This window comes from Lepisosteus platostomus, chromosome 22, assembly GCF_059453375.1.
Source record: "Lepisosteus platostomus isolate fLepPlt1 chromosome 22, fLepPlt1.hap1, whole genome shotgun sequence".
In the NCBI taxonomy this organism is placed as follows: domain Eukaryota; kingdom Metazoa; phylum Chordata; class Actinopteri; order Semionotiformes; family Lepisosteidae; genus Lepisosteus; species Lepisosteus platostomus.
Window position 1 is genome coordinate 1,303,367 of NC_142632.1, and position 20,321 is coordinate 1,323,687.

General features: G+C 41.2%; 5 non-coding genes across 5 annotated transcripts; 3 read left to right on the plus strand and 2 right to left on the minus strand.

Annotated features, from left to right (window-relative positions):
- Nucleotides 1–976: 976 nt before the first annotated feature.
- Nucleotides 977–1,049, plus strand: trnar-ccu (transfer RNA arginine (anticodon CCU)). Its single transcript has one exon. It is a non-coding gene; the product is annotated as a tRNA-Arg (tRNA).
- Nucleotides 1,050–4,456: 3,407 nt separating this feature from the next.
- On the minus strand, nucleotides 4,457–4,530 carry trnan-guu (transfer RNA asparagine (anticodon GUU)). Its single transcript has one exon. It is a non-coding gene; the product is annotated as a tRNA-Asn (tRNA).
- A 1,174-nt stretch (nucleotides 4,531–5,704) lies between these two features.
- On the plus strand, nucleotides 5,705–5,777 carry trnaq-uug (transfer RNA glutamine (anticodon UUG)). Its single transcript has one exon. It is a non-coding gene; the product is annotated as a tRNA-Gln (tRNA).
- Nucleotides 5,778–15,110: 9,333 nt separating this feature from the next.
- trnat-agu (transfer RNA threonine (anticodon AGU)) lies at nucleotides 15,111–15,184 on the plus strand. The gene has a single exon. It is a non-coding gene; the product is annotated as a tRNA-Thr (tRNA).
- A 2,003-nt stretch (nucleotides 15,185–17,187) lies between these two features.
- On the minus strand, nucleotides 17,188–17,259 carry trnag-ucc (transfer RNA glycine (anticodon UCC)). The gene has a single exon. It is a non-coding gene; the product is annotated as a tRNA-Gly (tRNA).
- Between the last annotated feature and the right edge of the window lie 3,062 nt (nucleotides 17,260–20,321).

Sequence of the window (20,321 nt, forward strand, 5' to 3'; positions counted from 1 at the left end):
ACGGGGAATAGAGGGAAATGAGCACAAGCTACGAATTGTCTCTAATCAGTCCCTACAGTTGTAAGACGCCTGGAAGCGTGCACCCCCATCATTAATCTTTGCGCATCTGTGCAAGGTAAACTCTGGAGCAGTCTCTGAAACGGCTCAAAGGAAACACGTGATTGATTCCATGTGCATCTGGGGTTCATTTCTTATTTACATTTAATTCAAGGGAAAGGCTTGGGTCAGTTTCAGACGGCCTCCAACAGCGAGATTCAAGCGCCCCACCTTCAGCCCAATCTGCGCCGCCAGAACGCCAACGGCTCCTCTGGTCTCCGGGGTGCGGTTGTGACCCCGTAACCTAAAGTGTTGGTGGCAGACAAATGGAGACTAACAGGTGATGTCCTAGGACATGACTACATTGTGACACTCGGTGGGGATGGTGACCATTGCTTGGAAAAGAGTGCGAGGCCCCTTCAGAAAAACATTTTGTTAACAGGCATTCTGCCTCAGCCTAAACACCTATAGCTTGCAAAGCGCATGCTATTAGACAGGCACCTCTGCAAGACCTTAAGAGTCTCTTAAACTAGTGATAGTAAGGTGTTCCCAATGGGCGATGTTTGGCTTTCAAATCATCTCTCTGTGGAAGCGCCGAGATGCAGCTGTTTAAGGCTTAGAAGCAGCTGACTGTTTCACTACCTAGCTGATTACTGTCAGTCAGGGAGCTCAGAGGTGAAAAGCCTGTCTGAGAGACAATTCGCCGTCAATCAGTTCAATATGTTCCGTACCAGCTCGGCGCACCTGAGATCATCTTGGTAGCCGTGTAGCTCAGATGAGTGAGAGCGTGTGTGTGTGTACCACCGTGATTGGATGCCGGTCCTTCTCAGGTCACAGTAAACCTTCTGCTGCCTAACTTTCCTAATTTTGGGGATCCCTTTGAAAAAGCAAAGGAAAAAAAAACTGGCTCTTCATCAGCATGATTGACCCAACCCAGTGTGCCCCAGTGGCCTAATGGATAAGGCACTGGCCTCCTAAGCCAGGGATTGTGGGTTCGAGTCGCATCTGGGGTGCTCCTGTCCCATTTTGAGCGTACAAATGTCCTTTTGATTTGCAAAGCTGCAACCCCACCTTACTCAGTGAGCGTCTCTGCTTTTCTCTCACATACAGTTGGGAGAAAAACTTTTGTAAACAGCCCTTCGGAATGATGTGGATTTCTGCATGAATGGCTCCTAACATGTGATCTTATCTTTATCTAAGTCATAATAATTAATAAAGAGAGTCTGATTTAACAAACAACACACGCCCAACATTTGACATTGCTGTTTCTTTATTGACCAAATGGTTTAAACAATCAAGGTCATTGATGGAAAAAGTATGTGAACCCTTATATTAAGGAGCTAGTGGAACCTCCTTTATGACAAAAACCTCAACCCCCACTTTCTGTAGTGGCTGGTCAGACCTGAGCAGCGGTTAGGAGGTATTTTGGCCTATTCCTCTATGAAAAACTGTTTCAGTTCATGTATATTTTTGGGATGTCTTGCACTGAACGGCCTGCTTCAGATCACGGCACAGCACTTCAATGTTCTCCTGTTCAGATTTCTTCTTATGGTGGACTCATAAACACAGACATAAGACAAAGTCAACCACCTGTTCGCTAGATCCCATCCCCACTCAGCTAGTCAAAGATTCCCTCGAAGGACTGGCAGGACCTATAATTAGTATGATGAATGCATCGCTTGCGTCAGGCGTTGTACCTGATCAATTTAAGGTAGCGGTTGTTAGACCGCTCCTTAAGAAGTCAAATTTGGATCCACAAGTTCTTAACAACTACAGGCCTGTCTCAAAGGTCCCATTTCAATCTAAAAGTCTTGGGAGAATAGTTGTTGCCCAACGTCAATCGTATCTGGATTCAAATAATATACTTGAGAAATTTCAGTCTGGTTTCTGAAACTGCATTAACAAGAGTCGTAAATGATATTCTCTTAGCTACTGATGCGGGGAATGCAACAGTGCTTGTGCTTCTAGATCTTAGAGCTGCCTTTGACACGGTTGACCTCTCTGTTTTGTTACACAGGCTTGAGTTTGAGGTTGGCTTATCTGGAACCGTCCTTCAGTGGTTTACTTCACATTTAACTCATCGTTTTCATTATGTTCAAATATCTAATAATTGTACTGCTTCATCAATGTCACCAGTTCAATTTGGGGTACCAGAAGATCAGTGCTGGGACCAATATTGCTCTCTCTCTCTACATGCTGCTGCTAGGTAGGATAATATGAAAAAATAATATGAACTTTCATTCATATGCTGATGACACTCAAATAAACATTTTGTTTACACCAAATGACAACTCTTCTATTATCAGTTTAGTTAAATGCATTAAGGAAGGAAATACTTGGATGTGTGAAAACTTTTTGTTACTCAACTCTGAGAAAAATGAGGATCTGTTGATCGGAGGCAACAATACTGATAGGACTACTATAACTTCAGCACTTAACTCAGAGGATTTAAACATTTGCCTCAAAGAGACAGCACGTAACCTAGGCGGCATATTAGACACAAGGCTCTTAACAACTTGCATTGTTAAGTGCCTTGGGACAACCTTGTTGTGAAAGGCGCTATATAGAAATACATTGATTTGAATTGAATTGACAATGTAAAATGTTGTGTGTTGTTTGTTAAACAAGACTGTCTTTATTTATCAAAAAATAAAAGGAATTTGCTAGGAATGCAAACGTTAGGTTGCGCTTCTTCATGCTGCATCGTCGGCATGAGTGGAGCTTTTTAAACGTCTGTACTTACTGTGCCCCATAAGAAATCGTTTGTCCCCGTTCAAAAGAGATTGTGCGATGTCCTGCAGTGTTCGCAAAGCAAACCTTTGACAGTTTGAAAAGAGGAATTTATTCTGCTTCCTGTGCGTCCAGTAGTTACAAAGTTGAACGTCTTTACACGATTTGCTGCAGTTTTCAGTGGGCGGACTTTGTCAGATGGCTTGGAGAAACGCACTGTGTTTCAGCTCAGGAAACATCATGAGAAGTGTCCTGCATGTTTTCTGTGTATAGCTGTCTTTTAACGCATACAGAATTCATTCAAAACATTGATTTCTCCAATTAACAAGGGCCCGTTAAAGGATGAGTCAAAGTAACGTCTAATCGGATTAGTTTCCTTAGAGCTGGTTCAGAGTTTGCTCAAGAGTTTACCTTTCACAGATGCGCAAAGAAGAATGTTGGGGGTGCACGCTTCAAGGTGCCTTACAGCTGTAGGGAGTGATTCGAGACGATTCGTGGCGTGTGCTCGTTCCCATATACCGTACGCCCCGGGGTGCAGTGCTAGGATGACGTACAATACCGCTTGGGCACGTAACGGCGTTATATGCAAGTGCGGGACGTGAGGGTTTTCGTTTGTTCATTTTGTTTTGCTCTGCTTTGCTTTGTTTCGTGGTCAAGAGGCGTAAGGTAAGTCGTAATCCAGGGAAAACACTGGTGGCAAACAGTCCGAGGTGAGAGGCGAGGTCCAAAGTCGAAAAGGCAGAAGGGGAGTCCAATATCCAGAATAAACGAGGTAATGTTAAAAACGCCAGGTAGAGCTCTCAAGGAGTAGACTCAATACCAGCGGGAAGCAGGTAAAGATGGTAAAAATAGCACTGCGTACCGCACGGTGGAGTGTGTGCAGGTGGGTTAACTCGTGCGGCGGCGTTTGTTAATAATCACCAGCTGCTGGTGCTGTTTAGATTGCTTAAGAGTTGGTCTTAACTGCCTGGCGGTCATGACAAGCTCCTCTTTAAGCTGTGGTTTAGTTTTGCATTCATGTGTTTCTAGAGCAGTTATTTATGGGGGTGGGTGGGTCTTTCACAGAGGCTCAGGACAAATCCCCCGCCTGAAAGTCTAATGTGTGCGTTCAGACAGTCACAGGTCAAGAGCCAGGCAGGAGGACAATGGACAGAAGAGCCAACGAACTAAAAATAAAAGAACAAATATGAAAAAGCCACCATCTTTTTCTTTTTGACATTTTCCGACTTTCATGCAAGCCAGGACAAAGTTGCTCATAGCTACTTGTGGATTCAAATACTCTATCGAGTGCTTTGATGAGTTTTTGCAATTTGATTGTCGTCCTGTCAGCCTGTTTCTGTTTTTTTTTCAATCTAGGGATGGAACGTATGAGGGAAATGATGGAGCAATCAATAACCGCTCAAGGAAAAATGGCAGAAAGAAATGGTCCGTCACTAAGGACATTTGTGAAGCAGAGGAGTGACATCACCACAAAGGCGACACATTCTGCTGATGGTTTTGGTGAATAATGATTGAGGCGCGTTAAGAGAAAGGCAGCTGTGTCAGCATGCGTAGGCTGCAAAGGATCAAGCAAAGGTTTACTCCATGCTGAAAAGAGAAGAAAAGAAGCACAACGTTTCGACTGTGGAGCCTTCTGCGCCATCTTCTTTAGCGATGGTGATGATGTTTACATTGGAAAAACTGAGACGTGCGTCCCTGGGTGGGCTTGAACCACCAACCTTTCGGTTAACAGCCGAACGCGCTAACCGATTGCGCCACAGAGACCGACAGCTGCTTGTGCTCCCTACATTTGCAGGTTTATGGTCAAAGAAAACAATCGCTTGCGCTTCTTGCAGCCAGCAATATTTTTTCACTGACAACCAAGAAATGGATTTCATCTTTCACAAGCTGTATGGATTTCTTCAAAAACAAGTTATTCCAGAAAGGAAATGAATTCTTGCATTAAACTGAACCAAGCTGTACATGTTTGTCTGAAATGAGACATTTGGCACAACAAGACACGGAGAGAGGCACCGCTGGTATTCAGACCCAGGATCGCCTGCTTACTAGGCAGGCACTTTAAGCCACTAGGGAACAGCACCAGCGGAGCACCGTGCTTTTACAGACACTTGGACACATCTGCGTTCGGTGTGCACTTAACCTGCTCTCTGAGCCCGTTGCCTCCGTCCCATTTAATAGCAGAACTGACGCCAAGAGAAATGATGAGAAATGGCATTTATCGGGCACTTTTCATATCCAAGGAGCTCAATGCCCTTGACACCTCCCATTCTTTGGCGACACCATTTTTTCTTTTATTTAATTTCTATACTTATTGATAGAATAAAAACGATATGTCATGTACTGTAAGGGAAATGTCTCTTTTCATGGGGAAAGCTAGCACCAGCAAATGTTGTGTTTAGAAGAAGTGATTTAACATGACACGTGACCTAATTTACCGGAGCAAAAGCTCACCCAGCAAGCCCTGCTTTACTTCTACAGGAGAGAAGTACTGTAGAGTCTGCAAGATGCTCAGCTGGGTAGCTACGTCAGCATGCCTCGGCTGCAAAGGAACAAGTAATAGGTTTATTGCATGCTGAAAAGAGAAGAACGGAAACACAGCGTTTCGACTGTGAGGTCTTCTCACACCTGAAGAAGCCTCACACCTGTAAAAGGCTCCATGGTTTTCTTTCTTCTCTTTTCAACATGGAATACACCTATTGTCTGCAAGATGTGACAATTTCATGGTGTTTTGGAAGAAAACCTTTTTTCTTTGAATTCAAAATCAATCGGAATTTCAGCACGACACATCAACACTTTTTCTGTTTTAAGGAGATGATATTTTAAACCTGATAAAAATAGTAGGAAACACAAGTTTCTTGCTGTGAAAATTTAGATGGGGAAGTGTACTACTAGTAGCAGTGTAGAGCTCTCTGTGGTGGAGTGCAAGCGTATGTTCTATGGGCCAGTGGCGTAATGGATAACGCGTCTGACTTTGGATCAGAAGATTGTAGGTTCGAGTCCTGCCTGGCTCGTGAGGCTTTTAAACCTCTCAGGTTCCTCGGTAACAGGTTGTTGTCATGTATATGAACTATAGAAAAGCATTTGCCACAACCCGTAAATTAGCACGCAAGTGCGGGCTAGTTAACACAGAACTGTATGGAGATCATCTCCAGCTCCGAGCTCAATTGCAATGAAAAAACATGCAGAACAGAACTGGAGAGCAGCTGAATTTGTGCTCGGTAGGGTGGGGAGGACTCAGCATTGCTATTGTTCTAATTGGCATGAACTGCAGGGGATCTGAATCAGAATATGTCAGTTAGTTCGATCATTGCGTCAATATGTAGGCCACGTTAATACAGAATTATTACTTTGTCTGTCTCGTCTTTGTATATAGCTGAATGTCCCTGACAATTTCATGTTAGTTTTTAAGAACAGCATTGGTGCTAATATATACATATATAGCATATAAGGAACACGTAAAAGTTTAGTCCATGCTGAAAAGATAAGAAAACCGCCACAACGTTTCATCTTGGAATAAATCTTTACTTGTTGTTTTGCAGCCTACCCATTCTGACCTAACTCCTCCCTTGAAATTCCCTAACAGATAAGGGTACGTAACGGCTCATGCGATGCTCAGTTGCAATTTGTCCCAAAACAAACAAGAACAGCAGCTGAGGGTTTGAGTTTGAACATGCACTGTATTAAAGCAGCTTTTATTTCCATTGATAAATGCTAGATATTCCTACAGATATTCTCCAGGTGAGTAAGCGATTCCTGTTCCTGTTTCTATTTCTGTTTCATATATATATACAGTATATATACAGTATTGTACTATTATTATATAATTCGTTACACTGTGGCTGTGTTGTGTGTGTTAAGCTGCTGTTGCACTGCAATTTCCCTCATGGGATCAATAAAGTATCTATCTATAAGAAGACATTACCAACAACGACCACAAGATGGAGATATTGTCTAGACATTACCAACAACGACCACAAGATGGAGATATTGTCCAAAGAGGCAAGAAGGGCAAAGCCGCGATAAGGTAAAATCATTTTTTGTAAGAGATTGCTGTCAGAATGCACATCCGTATCCCAAACAGAATCTCTAGTAAAATATGATCATTTGTGAAACAGGCAAATGAGTGTCTGCTACAATATGATTGCTACAGATGCAGCCATTCAAAATGCGCGGGCGATACCGCATTATTTTCCGGTACGCTGCACGCAGTCTACCGCGAGTTACCGGTAAATACCGCGAGTTACCGGTAAATACCGCTAGCAAAATAATAGTATCCGGAATTTCCGCAAGGTGGAGCTAATAAAGCTCAACTTCTCATGTTTGAGCTGTAGCCATCAAAGTCTTTAATGAAGATATTACTAATAGTATTAATAATAAATGACCTTGGACAAGCTGTAAACTCAAAGTTTTGCCCTGGTCCACATTATTTTTTTCATTGACCGTCTTTGTAAAAGTAACACCACAGCATTTCGCAATCAAGCATTTTTTTCCAATCATGCAAAGTACAGCAATTTTTGAGAATCGATTCACCATGCCTTTCACATGCTCATAAAAGAGATTGATTTAGGAACATAAACATATTACCGTATGCAAACTGTACTGTATACAGTTTGTATATGTATATGTATATGTATATTTAATGTCTTAACTGTGCCCGTTTAAGTATTGAATATTTATATGGAATTTTACCACTGAAGGGAAATCTTAGTGCCTGAGCATAAAAAGAATAGGAGCATACTGCAACGCGTGTGAAGGCCATAAACGATATTAATTTTGGAACATAAATATACAGTATATGGCTGGTCTCGGTACTTTAAAGAAAACATACACGAAACATGGTTTCATTATGACCAGAATCGGTCTTGAGATATTTTTGACTTGATTTACAGTATTTGAGAGGTATGTCTTGACACCGATACTACGTAAATACTCCTCACGTATATGTTTCTAGGTTTATATTATGCATTTCATACGGTCAAATTGCTTTTGAGCAACTGATAAGAAGCGCGAAACGGTATGCCCAGGGCGTTTTAGTTTTCGTTTTGTTTTAATGCAGTGCAGTGGATTGATTAGAGATATCAAGTACATACAAGTAATTTTTTAAATGTTGTAGTTCGTCTTGTAAAAATGTTACGAGTACATCATCTGTCAACAATTACACAGGTTCTGTTTCCATATTGCGGTTTTTGGTTACGTAATATTATTTTCTAATTTCACGTTGTGAATATATGATTTGGGCAAACAGAGCCGCAAAGAAGTACATTATGGGTTGTTGTTTTTTTTTTGCAGTTTTATCTAAAATAAGCGATGCTTAAACCTTTGTCTGATTCTTGTGAAACTATCCACACGACAGTTACCTAGGAGTTGACTTCAGTGATGTCACTGATGGGATGTTTCTAAAAATCCATCCTCTGTAAAACATCTTCTCTAGTTGTTCTGCATATGTATTCGCTAATGAAGCTGTGTGTTCTGAGCCTGGTTCTCTACATTTCTGTATGAACCAGCTTAGAGGGCTAAAGACAGCTTGTGTTTAAATTGAGTGTAAGGTAATTTATGCTTCTAAAGTCATGGTCAGCATTTATTATTGTACTGTGCTGTAAACTTCTTCTGTGCCTAATTACATTATTTTATAGTCGATAATGTTTCTGTAGTGCTTTTTCAGCCCTCAGCATGTGACTGCGCTGGTGGTGCTGTGGGTTAGGTTCCTGACTCCTATGTCATGTGGTCTGTGGTTGAGTCTCCTGGAACTATGACTTTAATTTTTAACAAACATTTCTTTGAAAAAATGAAACATTTCCCTTGGTCAGAGATTAAATAAAACCTCACTCGCATCAAAACAAATTTATATTTCTAAATATCACAACATGATCGAATTTACGTCTTTTTAATAACAATGAATAGTCACCTATGCGTTACAAAATAAACATTTCTATTGATTTGAATCGCGTTTTGATTTAAATCGTAAACGCGTGTTTAAATATATGTGTTTAAAGGCGATATACTGTATAAAAGCGCTGATTCTTATGGAATGTGTTCGGCCGGGGATTCAAAAAAATATTTTTTTTAATCGCGTATCTAAGGAAAATTGCAGTATAACTTTGTTCATGCACAAACAGTGGCATGTTACATTATAATTTGGGTGTCTCCTCTTGCCAGAAAGCTCTAAATTGCATTTTGAGGGCGGTTTTTGACTTTTTCTAAATTGCAACCCATAAATAAAGCTGATACAGTTTAGACTTACTGTATTCTAAACTGTATTACAACATCACATTGGACAATGCAATGTAAATTGCAAAAATGCACTTGGAATCTGTCCAAGCCCTACTACGAAAATTATTTAAACTGCGACACTTATCATTCATCTTTAAATAAACTTTATTTTATATAGCGTTTTAAGCGAATAGGTAATTAGATTGCTCATAAACCTAATCGCTTTTTCTACATAAACACAGCGTGATTGCTCTCTGAAAATGCTTTTTTCTTTATATTTAGGCTCAGATTTCAACTATAGATCGTATTATTATAAACTTTCTTGGAAAAATGTCTTTTATGTAAACCATGTTTGCTATTAATTCATTTAGGGCTAAAATACGTTCATTGTCTTCCAATCGAGTCGAGTTGACATTGGAAGCTTGCCACGCCCGGACTGTTACAACAACGCATTAGCATGTTGAAGCGATTTCATTGAGGAGGCCATCTACTAGTTAACACTGTACTTCCTACTTTAAAAATACCTGTGAAATTGGTTTAATTCGTCACAGCCAGCACTCCGGCAGAGAGGGGGGTTGTACTCGTTAATGTCTGATCACATACAAGTGGAAAGATTACAGAATTTAATCGTCTTTTTTCTGAACCAGGGAAAATCTGATCATGTTTCTCTATAACAATAATAAAAAACTTTATTTTAAATTATTTTACATATCCCGCTTGCACATCGCACGACTTTAATAAATCTATTCTTTATTAATACTAAATAAATAATACTAAAAATACTACAGCAAAGAGGTCACTTGATTTTTGGAATAATTCCAAATAGCACAATGATCCACTGGCATCCCTGAAGTCTGTTTAATGCATAATCTTCCAAATACAATCCCTAAGCAATTATAAGAATTATACCATCCTATTTCTTTGTGATGTCCTGTAAAAACTAAACCTATTTTTATAAGGCTTTTACTCAAAAAATTTCCAAACACACAAAGCATTTGTGAAGTACTATAGTATTTCTAAAAGTTACTGGTACAACATCAATCATTAAAGCTTAACAATAAAGTTTAGATTGCTGACTATGGACTAACTACATTAACTAACTGCAATGCAACAGTATACATTTTACAAGAATATCTGGTTGAATTCTTGCATTTGTAGCCAATTTAATGCGAGAGAAATAAGCCAATTTAATTATTTCACAAAAAATAATGTAATATAAAATGGATGTTTTTAACTTTATTGTAGTGTTTTAGAAACTAATATGTCTTCAAAAATGGTTGTTTTTCACTCCTAGGAATGAAAGCTGTTGTTATATGATGTTTATTTTCAAATTTTGAAAAATCAAAGGATTCTAGCTTTCTCCCCTTGCAGGCATCAGACACAGAGAACCTCATGGTTTTCCTAAAAATCATTTTTTATGTTCCCTGGTGTTCCAAACTTAGTTTTAATCAATTTTAATTTGTTATTATGTTAAAAACAGGGTAATAAATTTCTAATTGGACTATAAATAATGTCATATTGTCTGCTATAAAACTGATGTTTTCAACTCTATTGTAGAGATTCTAGAATCAACTAATAGAGAATTGAAATAAAAAAGGGCATAAGAAAACATTACCAACAACGACCACAAGATGGAGATATTGTCTAGACATTACCAACAACGACCACAAGATGGAGATATTGTCCAAAGAGGCAAGAAGGGCAAAGCCGCGATAAGGTAAAATCATTTTTTGAAAGAGATTGCTGTCAGAATGCACAACTGAATCCCAAACAGAATCTCTAGTCTAATATGATCATTTGTGAAACAGGCAAATGAGTCTCTCAGGTGCCCATTGCTCATTTTCAGACACATTTATGCAATACTTTCACCATGCGTTGAGCAATAGGGATTAAAGATACCAGAGGTAAGGTTTAAAAGTGATTCTGAGGTGCAACACATCAGCGATACAGCTAGGCATCTGAAATGCGGGGTTTGAGAGCCCTTCAGGGAACACCGTACCCTAAAGGTACCAGAAGTCCACTAGTATAAGCATTAAGTCACTGTCACCCCTGTTACAATGTGATTGCTACATATCTTCATTTCCTTGGTTTTTAAGGAGTAAGAGTGCAGGGGGTCTAAATCTGCGATCCAGTGTGTTGAAGTATTTCACAACACTACCTGTAGCCCGTCTGGAAATAAATCCTCATTCTGATTATTGACCTGGGCATGTACCAATTAATCACTGAGCATATATATATATATATATCACTGTGTTGAAGCTAGAGACCTGTATGTAATATTATGGTGCTAAAATGTCATTTTCACATATATTAATGTAATAAATGATTGCTTATGCTTAATAAACAAATCTAATTTAAATAAAAGCTTAAGTTTTGTATTTATCTTGTACCATAGAACATGATTTTCTTTGTATTTCAAGCCCACAAAGTGTCCAAATGATGCACGACATGATATAAGGAAGATTATCACATGCATATCGGTATTATCTTTCTCATGAAAATGCATTCCTTTCATTACCTTTCAATTTTTAAAATGAACTCAAGTTGTGTATAATGTAATAATTTAAGTAGAATAGATTCTAATAATATAATGATCCAGTGTGTTGCACTACTTCACTGCTTCACTGTTCTATGCCGTCTGGATATAAATCCTCAGACTGCTTACTGCCCTGGGCTTGTACCAATAAATTACAGGAGCACATCTATATATCACTGCGTTGAAGCAGGAGACACACAATCACTGCAAACACATCCTAAATACAGTGTTCCAGCACCTTTGACCTCATCCAGAACGTATCATTTCTTGAAAGGGATTGCTGTCCGAATGCACATCTGAATCCCAAACAGAATCTCTAGTAAAATACGATCATTTGTGAAACAGGCAAATGACTGTCTCAGGGTCCATTCCTCATTGTCAGACACATGTATGCAATGCTTTCACCGTGCATTGAGCAATAGGGATTAAAGATGCCACAGATAAGGTTAGAAGTCATGTTCTATGATCATTTCTTTCAGCATTAGGGACTAACTATACTAAACGTATGATGCTAAAATGTTATTTTCACATATATTAATGTAATAAATGATTGCTTATGCTTTATAAACAAATCTAATTAAAATAAATGATTAAGTTTTGTATTTATCTTGTACCATAGAACATGATTTTCTTTGTATTTCAAGCCCACAAAGTGTCCAAATGACGCACTACATGATATAAGGAAGATTATCACATGCATATCGGTATTATCTTTCTTATGAAAATGCATTCCTTTCATTACCTTTTACTTTTTAAAATGAACTCAAATTGTGTATAATGTAATAATGTAAGTAGAATAGATTCTAATAATATAATGATCCAGTGTGTTGCACTACTTCACTGCTTCACTGTTCTATGCCGTCTGGAAATAAATCCTCAGATTGCTTACTGCCCTGGGCTTGTACCAATAAATTACAGGAGCACATCTATATATCACTGTGTTGAAGCAGGAGACACACAATCACTGCAAACACATCCTAAATACAGTGTTCCAGCACCTTTGACCTCATCCAGAACGTATCATTTCTTGAAAGGGATTGCTGTCCGAATGCACATCTGAATCCCAAACAGAATCTCTAGTAAAATACGATCATTTGTGAAACAGGCAAATGACTGTCTCAGGGGCCCATTCCTCATTCTCAAGACACATGTATGCAGTACGTACACCATGCATTGAGCAATAGGGATTAAAGACACCACAGGTAAGGTTAGAAGTCATTCTGACTATATTCTAAAATATTGGACTCATATTCTTATGATGGCAGACATGATGCTGCGTTTAAAACCGGGGTTAATGGACATTATATGACTGTCAATTCTGTTTTCTTTTGGAGACTCTTGGCTGCCTATATGGTACAGTGCAGCGTGAAGGAAACATTTTCCAAAACTGTGTCAGCTCAAAAGATGTAAGAGAACCTCTCTAGCTGCTTTAACTCTCTTCATTTTTGTCATTTAATTGTCTGTCGGCACTATGTGGCAGCGTTGCATGACAACCCATCTCACCACAGAAAGGAACCTAACAGCTTTGGCACCCTCATCCGGGTACTGACCTGGCTCACACCTGCTTAGCTTCAGTGGGTTTTCAGTTGCGAGTTGCAAGGGGATGCATGTGATGGAGCCGCTCGCTGCAGAAGCCACTGCAGCGGCCGGGAACCGAACCCGAGCCTCCCGCGTGGCAGGTGAGAATTCTACCACTGAACCACCAATGCTCAGTGCCTGGGCCTTCAAAAAAGACGCTTTTTTGGTGCTCTGTGCAAAACGCGTCGACATATGCTTCCAGCTGCAAAATGCCATTCGCGGACGCTGAAGAACTTATTTCCAAGGCAGCGGGTACAAGCAATTGGACGTTTTAAAACCGCCAGGAACAGCAAAGAGGCGCGCTACTTTGCTTGTGCCGAAACACACCGACTGGAGGCGGACAACGTAGTCGGCAGAATTCGAACCTGTGCGGGGAGACCCCAATGTATTTCTAGTCCATCGCCTTAACCACTCGGCCACAACTACAGCAAGCCCCACCGCCGCTGCGTTCTTGCTACAATCTTACCTGGATCGCGAGGCGCCGGCGGAAGCCTATTTCAAAGTCGTTCTCCGTTTCAAAAAAACATTTCCAAAATACAAGCCTTGCAGACAGACACGCCTCAGAGGACTTAAGGGTGGCTTCATGTCGGAATGATAAAGTCTCCCCGTCCGGACATGAAAATGCCACTTTGTTACACACAAAAAAAGAATCAACAACAGAGAAATGCCCACAAGCATTTGAAAAGCCGCACCACGTCGCACTTGAAATAGCTCTTACATTAGTGGTAGACGCAGGAATCGCCTTTTTATTTACGCTCTTACCAACGCGATGGAAAGCAAAACAAAGCAAAGCAGAGCAAAACAAAACGAACAAACGAAAACCCTCACGTCCCGCACTTGCATATAACGCCGTTTCGTGCCCAAGCGGTATTGTACGTCATCCTAGCACTGCACCCCAAGGCGTATGGCATATGGGAACGAAAACACGCCACGAATCGTCTCGAATCGCTCTCTACAGCTGTAAGGCGCCTTAAAGCGTGCACCCCCAATATTCTTCTTTGAGCATCTGTGAAAGGTAAACTCTTGAGCAAACTCTGAACCAGCTCTAAGGAAACTAATCCGATTAGACGTTACTTTGACTCATCCTTTAAGGGACCTTTGTTAATTGGAGAAATCAATGATTTCGAATGAATTCTGTATGCGTTAAAAGACAGCTATACACAGAAAACATGCAGGACACTGCTCATGATGTTTCCCGAGCCGAAACACAGTGCGTTTTTCCAAGCCATCTGACAAAGCCCGCCCACTGAAAACTGCAGCAGATCGTGTAAAGACGTTCAACTTTGTAACTACTGCACGCACAGGAAGCAGAATAAATTCCTCCTTTCAAACTGTCAAAGGTTTGCTTTACGAACGCCGCAGGACATCGCACAATCTCTTTTGAACAGGGACAAACGATTTCTTATGGGGCGCAGTAAGTACTGTTACTGTCACTGCTCGATACCGACGTTGGCCTACTATACCATGTTCAGCCACTGCTAGAAAATGTACGGCTCTAGCACCGGAGCAAACAACAGGAGGACCGACGTCGAACAGGCACACGTTTCAGACATGGAGAGCGATGAGAATGGGATTCAAACCCATGCCTGCAGAGCACAATGGATTAGCAGTCCATCACCTTAACCACTCAGCCACCTTGTCGACGAAACTGGGCTGTCCGGACATGGGTTGGCGTGCTCCAGATGATCTTTTTCTTTTTTTTCCCTCGTACTCGAGGGTCATTTTCCTGTTCCACATGTGATTTCAACATTTTCCTTGGGAGATGTCAAGCCAGCAAGCCACTGCTGTGGTTCAGTGGCCAGTGTGGAGTTCAGTGGCCCTGTTGTACACAGAAAGCACATTGAGCTCCTTGGACATGAAAAGTTCCAGATAAAAGCCATTTGTCATCCTTTCTCTTGGTGTCGATGTTGCTATTGTATGTTAAGGTGGCAACTTGCTCAGCGAGCAGGCGGAGCACACACCGAAAGCAGATGTGTCTGAGTGGTGTGTCCAAGTGGCTGTAAAAGGACAACACTCCTGGGGCGCCGTGGCTTAGTTGGTTAAAGCGCCTGTCTAGTAAACAGGAGATCCTGGGTTCAAATCCCAGCGGTGCCTTCTTTGTTGTGTTTTCTCGAACAGAACTGGTCCTTACAGACAACCGCCTACGGCTAGACTTAATTAAATGCAAGTATTCATTTCCTGTCTTTAACGCGACTTGTTTTTCTTAAAATGGATGCAACTTGCAAAACATGAAATACAAGCCTTGCTAATCAGCGCTAGCGCCTGGCAAAAAAAAAAGAAGTCAGCAATTTTTTTTTCTTTAACCTTAACCCTGCTAACGGAGAAGAGTTAAACGACCGAGTCTATGCAGCTTAAACGGTGCGCAAGTCGGGTTCTTAGCTGAAAGGGTGGTAAATCACGCTCACCCCAGTCCTTAATCTTTTAAAGAGGATACAAAATTGAACCTAGTCGCCACATCACATACATCCTGTTCAATGATAAAAAGGTAACATCTATCCTCGCTCCAGAGTAAATCTCACGTTGAGGGCATCTTTTTATTTCACTTTACCGTGAGTCGGGCTCGGCTGCACAGAGGAGAGAGCAGAGCAATGAGATCACAGGGACAGGGGAGTCACACGCTGGCGGTTTGAATACGCGGACGATCACTGAGGGATCCACAGTATGTGGACCCTCCGTTCGCCATCAGTCCGCACTCCGGACTCTGAATCCTGCCATCCGAGTTAAGATCTCGGCGGAACCTGAAGCGCAGTTACCTATGCGTTACAAATAGTCACCTATGCGTTACAAAATAAACATTTATATTGATTTGAATCGCGTTTTGATTTAAATCGTAAACGCGTGTTTAAATATATGTGTTTAAAGGCGATATACTGTATAAAAGCGCTGACTCTTATGGAATGTGTTCCGCCAGGGATTCAAAAATTTTTATTTTTTTTAATCGCGTATCTAAGGAAAATTGCAGTATAACTTTGTTCATGCACATCATTATACAGTATCTCATTTTGTATTTCTATAGAAAAAAATCGTTGGCCCAGCCACTATTGTTGTTATTGTTTTTATCCTGTAAAGCGCTTTGAGGAGCACAGCTTTCTCACCACTTAGATTACTTTTTGACACCATCCTTACACAAAGCAGAAACTGATTGTATTTTCCGATGACATACAAGTGAAAAGATTACAGATTTTAATCGTCTTTTTTCTGAACCAGGGAAAATCTGATCATGTTTCTCTATAACAATAATAAAAAACTTTATTTTACATATCACCTTTAAAAGTGGCATCTCAAAACAATACAGTAGATGTAAACCACAGATTACAAAGTAAATACCCAGACAAACGCAAACGCGTTTTTAATAAAATGCTTTCATTCATTCAACGGAGAGAGAGCGTAAAACCTGGGTGTAACAGCTGTTCCTTTTTCTGATCACTCGCTCTCTGGATAAATGTCTCGCCTGTCCAGTTCTTTGTTTTCCTAATTTGCCAATTATGCCTGCTGTGATCCACTCCTACCCTCACACCTAAAGAAGACTATTTTAAATTTCTTTGCGCATAAATTTTATTGCACATAAAGGTGATATGTAAAATAATGTTTTTTTTTATTGTTGTTATAGAGAAACATGATCAGATTTTCCCTGGTTCTTCCTGTGCGTGCAGTAGTTACAAAGTTGAACGTCTTTACACGATCTGCTGCAGTTTTCAGTGGGCGGGCTTTGTCAGATGGCTTGGAAAAACGCACTGTGTTTCGGCTCGGGAAACATCATGAGCAGTGTCCTGCATGTTTTCTGTGTATAGCTGTCTTTTAACGCATACAGAATTCATTCGAAATCATTGATTTCTCCAATTAACAAGGGTCCCTTTTTGAACCTGCGAGAAGCATTCTTTCAATGTAACAGATTTACTCCGGGGAAAGGCAGCATGACATTGAGAGTAGCTCAAGCTTTCAGCAGCCGTATCGGACTGCATGTTTGCAGACACCGCTCAGAATCCCCTGTAAGATTCTCTTTCAATTCCGTTTTGCAGTGCTTTAGCTCTTTCAAAAGGCTTCGCTTTGCTAGTCACAATCCAAGGCTCATGACAGCATTTAGAACCAATCGCCACTGCGTTGGCCGGGAATCGAACCCGGGTCAATTGCTTGGAAGGCAGCTATGCTCACCACTATACCACCAACGCACACCCGCAAAAGCCCTGCAGGACACCACCAGAGAATGCTCACGATTTCGGAAGCTGTCTCTGGGACGTGCTGATTCCACAAATCCTGAATAAATCATGATATTGTTAGTTGCTGTAGCTAGACGTTCAAATGGGTTTCATGGCCAGATGGACTGTTTCCTCCAGCGGTATAGTATTGCAGTGAGACAGCACGATGCCTGCAAGACTATGTCACGCTAAACGCTACAGATTGTGTTTGTGTTGGACAGTTGGACCCTACAGCTGGACCCTCGTCGACAACCTGAATAGCTTATTCAGAAGCAGTGCTGGACCGGGAACGAACCAGCTTCTTCCCAGGCACAAGAGTGACTTGTGAGGACTCGCGGTCACACTCTGTGCATAGAGACTTTCTACCAGCCAGCCGGACTGCTGGTAGATCCCCTCGGAGCAACGACTGCCCTGCGCGCTGCAGTCAGATTCCTCCGCTCGTCCTACTCCGAGCTGCACCTTGACTGGTTGGCCGGTAGCCAGAGGATGCCGGGACAACGCCCATTGGACATCCGCTGGAACAGAAGCTGCAACAGAGCCTGTCAGCTGGTTTGGTGTTCGTGCCGGGAAATTCCAAATCCATACACAGTGGATAAGTAAACCCCATGTTCTACATTGTGTCTCGAGAATTCAATTGTACCTCAACACAAGTTGTTATCAATTTAATTCATGAGTAATGTATTTACTTCCGAGTTTAGAGTAACAGTGGGTAATAACACTGATTAGCGATTTGGTAACCGAACGATATATATTGACATATATTCCTGTTGTGTATCTCTTTGTGTTTGCATCTCTTCAGGATTATATACCTTGTATATTGATAACCCTCACAGTAAGGTCTGCCACTCGTATCCAGGCAGACTAGTATATGTTTGGTGCACAATTTATATTAATAAATGTATCTAGTGAATTGAACCCCTGTGTGTGCGTTGTTAGTTGTTCTGACGATTGATTTTCTAAAAGCCCCAACTAACAACCTCGTGATTACTGCTACAATAAATAATTGTCTCAGTAAACCCATCAAACCATTACATTTAATGGCGTCCCTGGGTGGGCAAGTTTAGAATGAAATGAGAATCAGTCGCACAGAATAACTGATGTTGCTGTGAGTTCAAGTTCAGCACAGCACCGCGGCTTCTATATGCGAATACCGGGTGTGCTGATAACTGCGTAAAGAAATCCCCCTGTTTTTTAGCGTTTAGTGTAACGTGTGCTGATTGGAAATCCATCTGCTCGGGTGTCTAGATTCCATACTGTATTTTGGAAAAAGAAAAAAAAAATAATACTCTTAAAGTTTCTCTGACGTGTAGCGGTGAGGCTTATTAATAGAAAGAATTAAGTGTTCTGAGCCTTCCCAAATGAGGCCCCATTTCTCTGTTCATCTCTGTGGTGCAGCCACAGAGAAACTATTCATGCAAGATGTTTTCTTTTGATAAGGACAGCTCCCAAAGGGGGATGCACTTAGCTAAGCCTGGCTATCATGATCAATGGTCATCCATTGGCGCCTATCTGTCTAGGGAGTGCCAGTTGGACATCTGGACTGCATTACTAAGTGTCAGGAGTAAGTGACTCATATCTCACCTTGATCAACCAATCAGGGACTGGTAGGGCCGAGTAACCCACATGGGACTCTGATGCCCATGGAACTTTCAGCCAATCAATGAGCTGAAGTTCCTCCAGGTAAAAACAGGCAACACAGAGAGACTGGAGATTCAGATTCAGAAGGGAAGATTCAACAAGATTCAGATTCAGATTCTAAAGGGAATTCAAAGGAGAATCCCAAGGGCAGGACATTCTCGCAGCGCGCCTCCTGACCATCCTGAGACTCAGCCCGGACAACCATGGAACGGCCAGTATGTCCGAGTGCCAGAACCTTCCTTTGTTCTAAGAGTCTAGAGTGGAGGTTGCCAGAGAGTAACCAGCAGCAGGCCTTGTGAATAGGTCGGAACTGTGGACAGCTGAATCACTATTCAGAACTAGCTCTTCATCAGGAACGAACCGGTCCTCTTCCTGACTTGCTGGGACCCACAGTCATCTTTTCTCCTGTGCACAAACTTTGCTAGTTAAAGCCAACAGTGAGCATCAGTAGCGCACCGTCGCAAGCCACACAGCACAGCCTGGCACGGAGCCAGAGAGCGCGGATTGGACAGCAACAGCCTGCAACTGTTTCTTTGAGTCCGCAGGAGATCTGAATCCCCAAAGATTGGATGAGTATTCAACTTCAATGCATTACAGCTCGAGAATTCAATTGTTATCCCAACCAGTTGATATCAATTTATTTCCTAAGAGTTATGTACTTGTTTTGAGTATCTAATGTAGAAGTTGTAACCAAGTTCATTTATGAAACGGTCTTAATGAATGATATACTGAATGTATGTCCTCTTGATATGTGTAACACTTTGTAACTGATTGAATATATACCTTTTGTATTCTGATAACCCTCTCGATAAGATCTGTTAGGTTTATATGCATATTCTATGTATTAATAAATGTATCCTCGTGTATTAGTACCTGTGTGTGTGCGTTGTTTGAGTTATATCGCATGGTTGGATTCTAAAGCCATCAAAAGAATCAACTTTGTGATTTACTGCTACAATTAATAATTGTCTCAGTAAATGCCCAAACCCTGCAGAACTGGTGCCTTCAGAGAGCCACTATGATTACATATCTGGCGTCCCTGAACCGGTTTTCCCTACATTATTTGGCGTCCCTGAGCCGGTTTTCTTACATATTTGGCGTCCCTGAACGGCTATGAATCACTACACATTTGGCGTCCCTGGCACGGGCGTGGCAAGACTGAAATGAGTCAACCAAGCGGAATATTTCATATAAAACGCCGCGGGTTTCATACACGACAATACAGTGTGCTGAAAGCCGAAAGAAAAAGTTCCCCTTGCTCTTTAAGCAGTGCTTGATTGTTTTGTGATCTTTTGCGATCTACCGGGTTGATTGCATACTTGATCTTGTGGTTTTCTGTGGTAAAACTGTGATTTCGTACTTAAAAGTAATACTCTTTAAGTTTAACGATGGTTGCT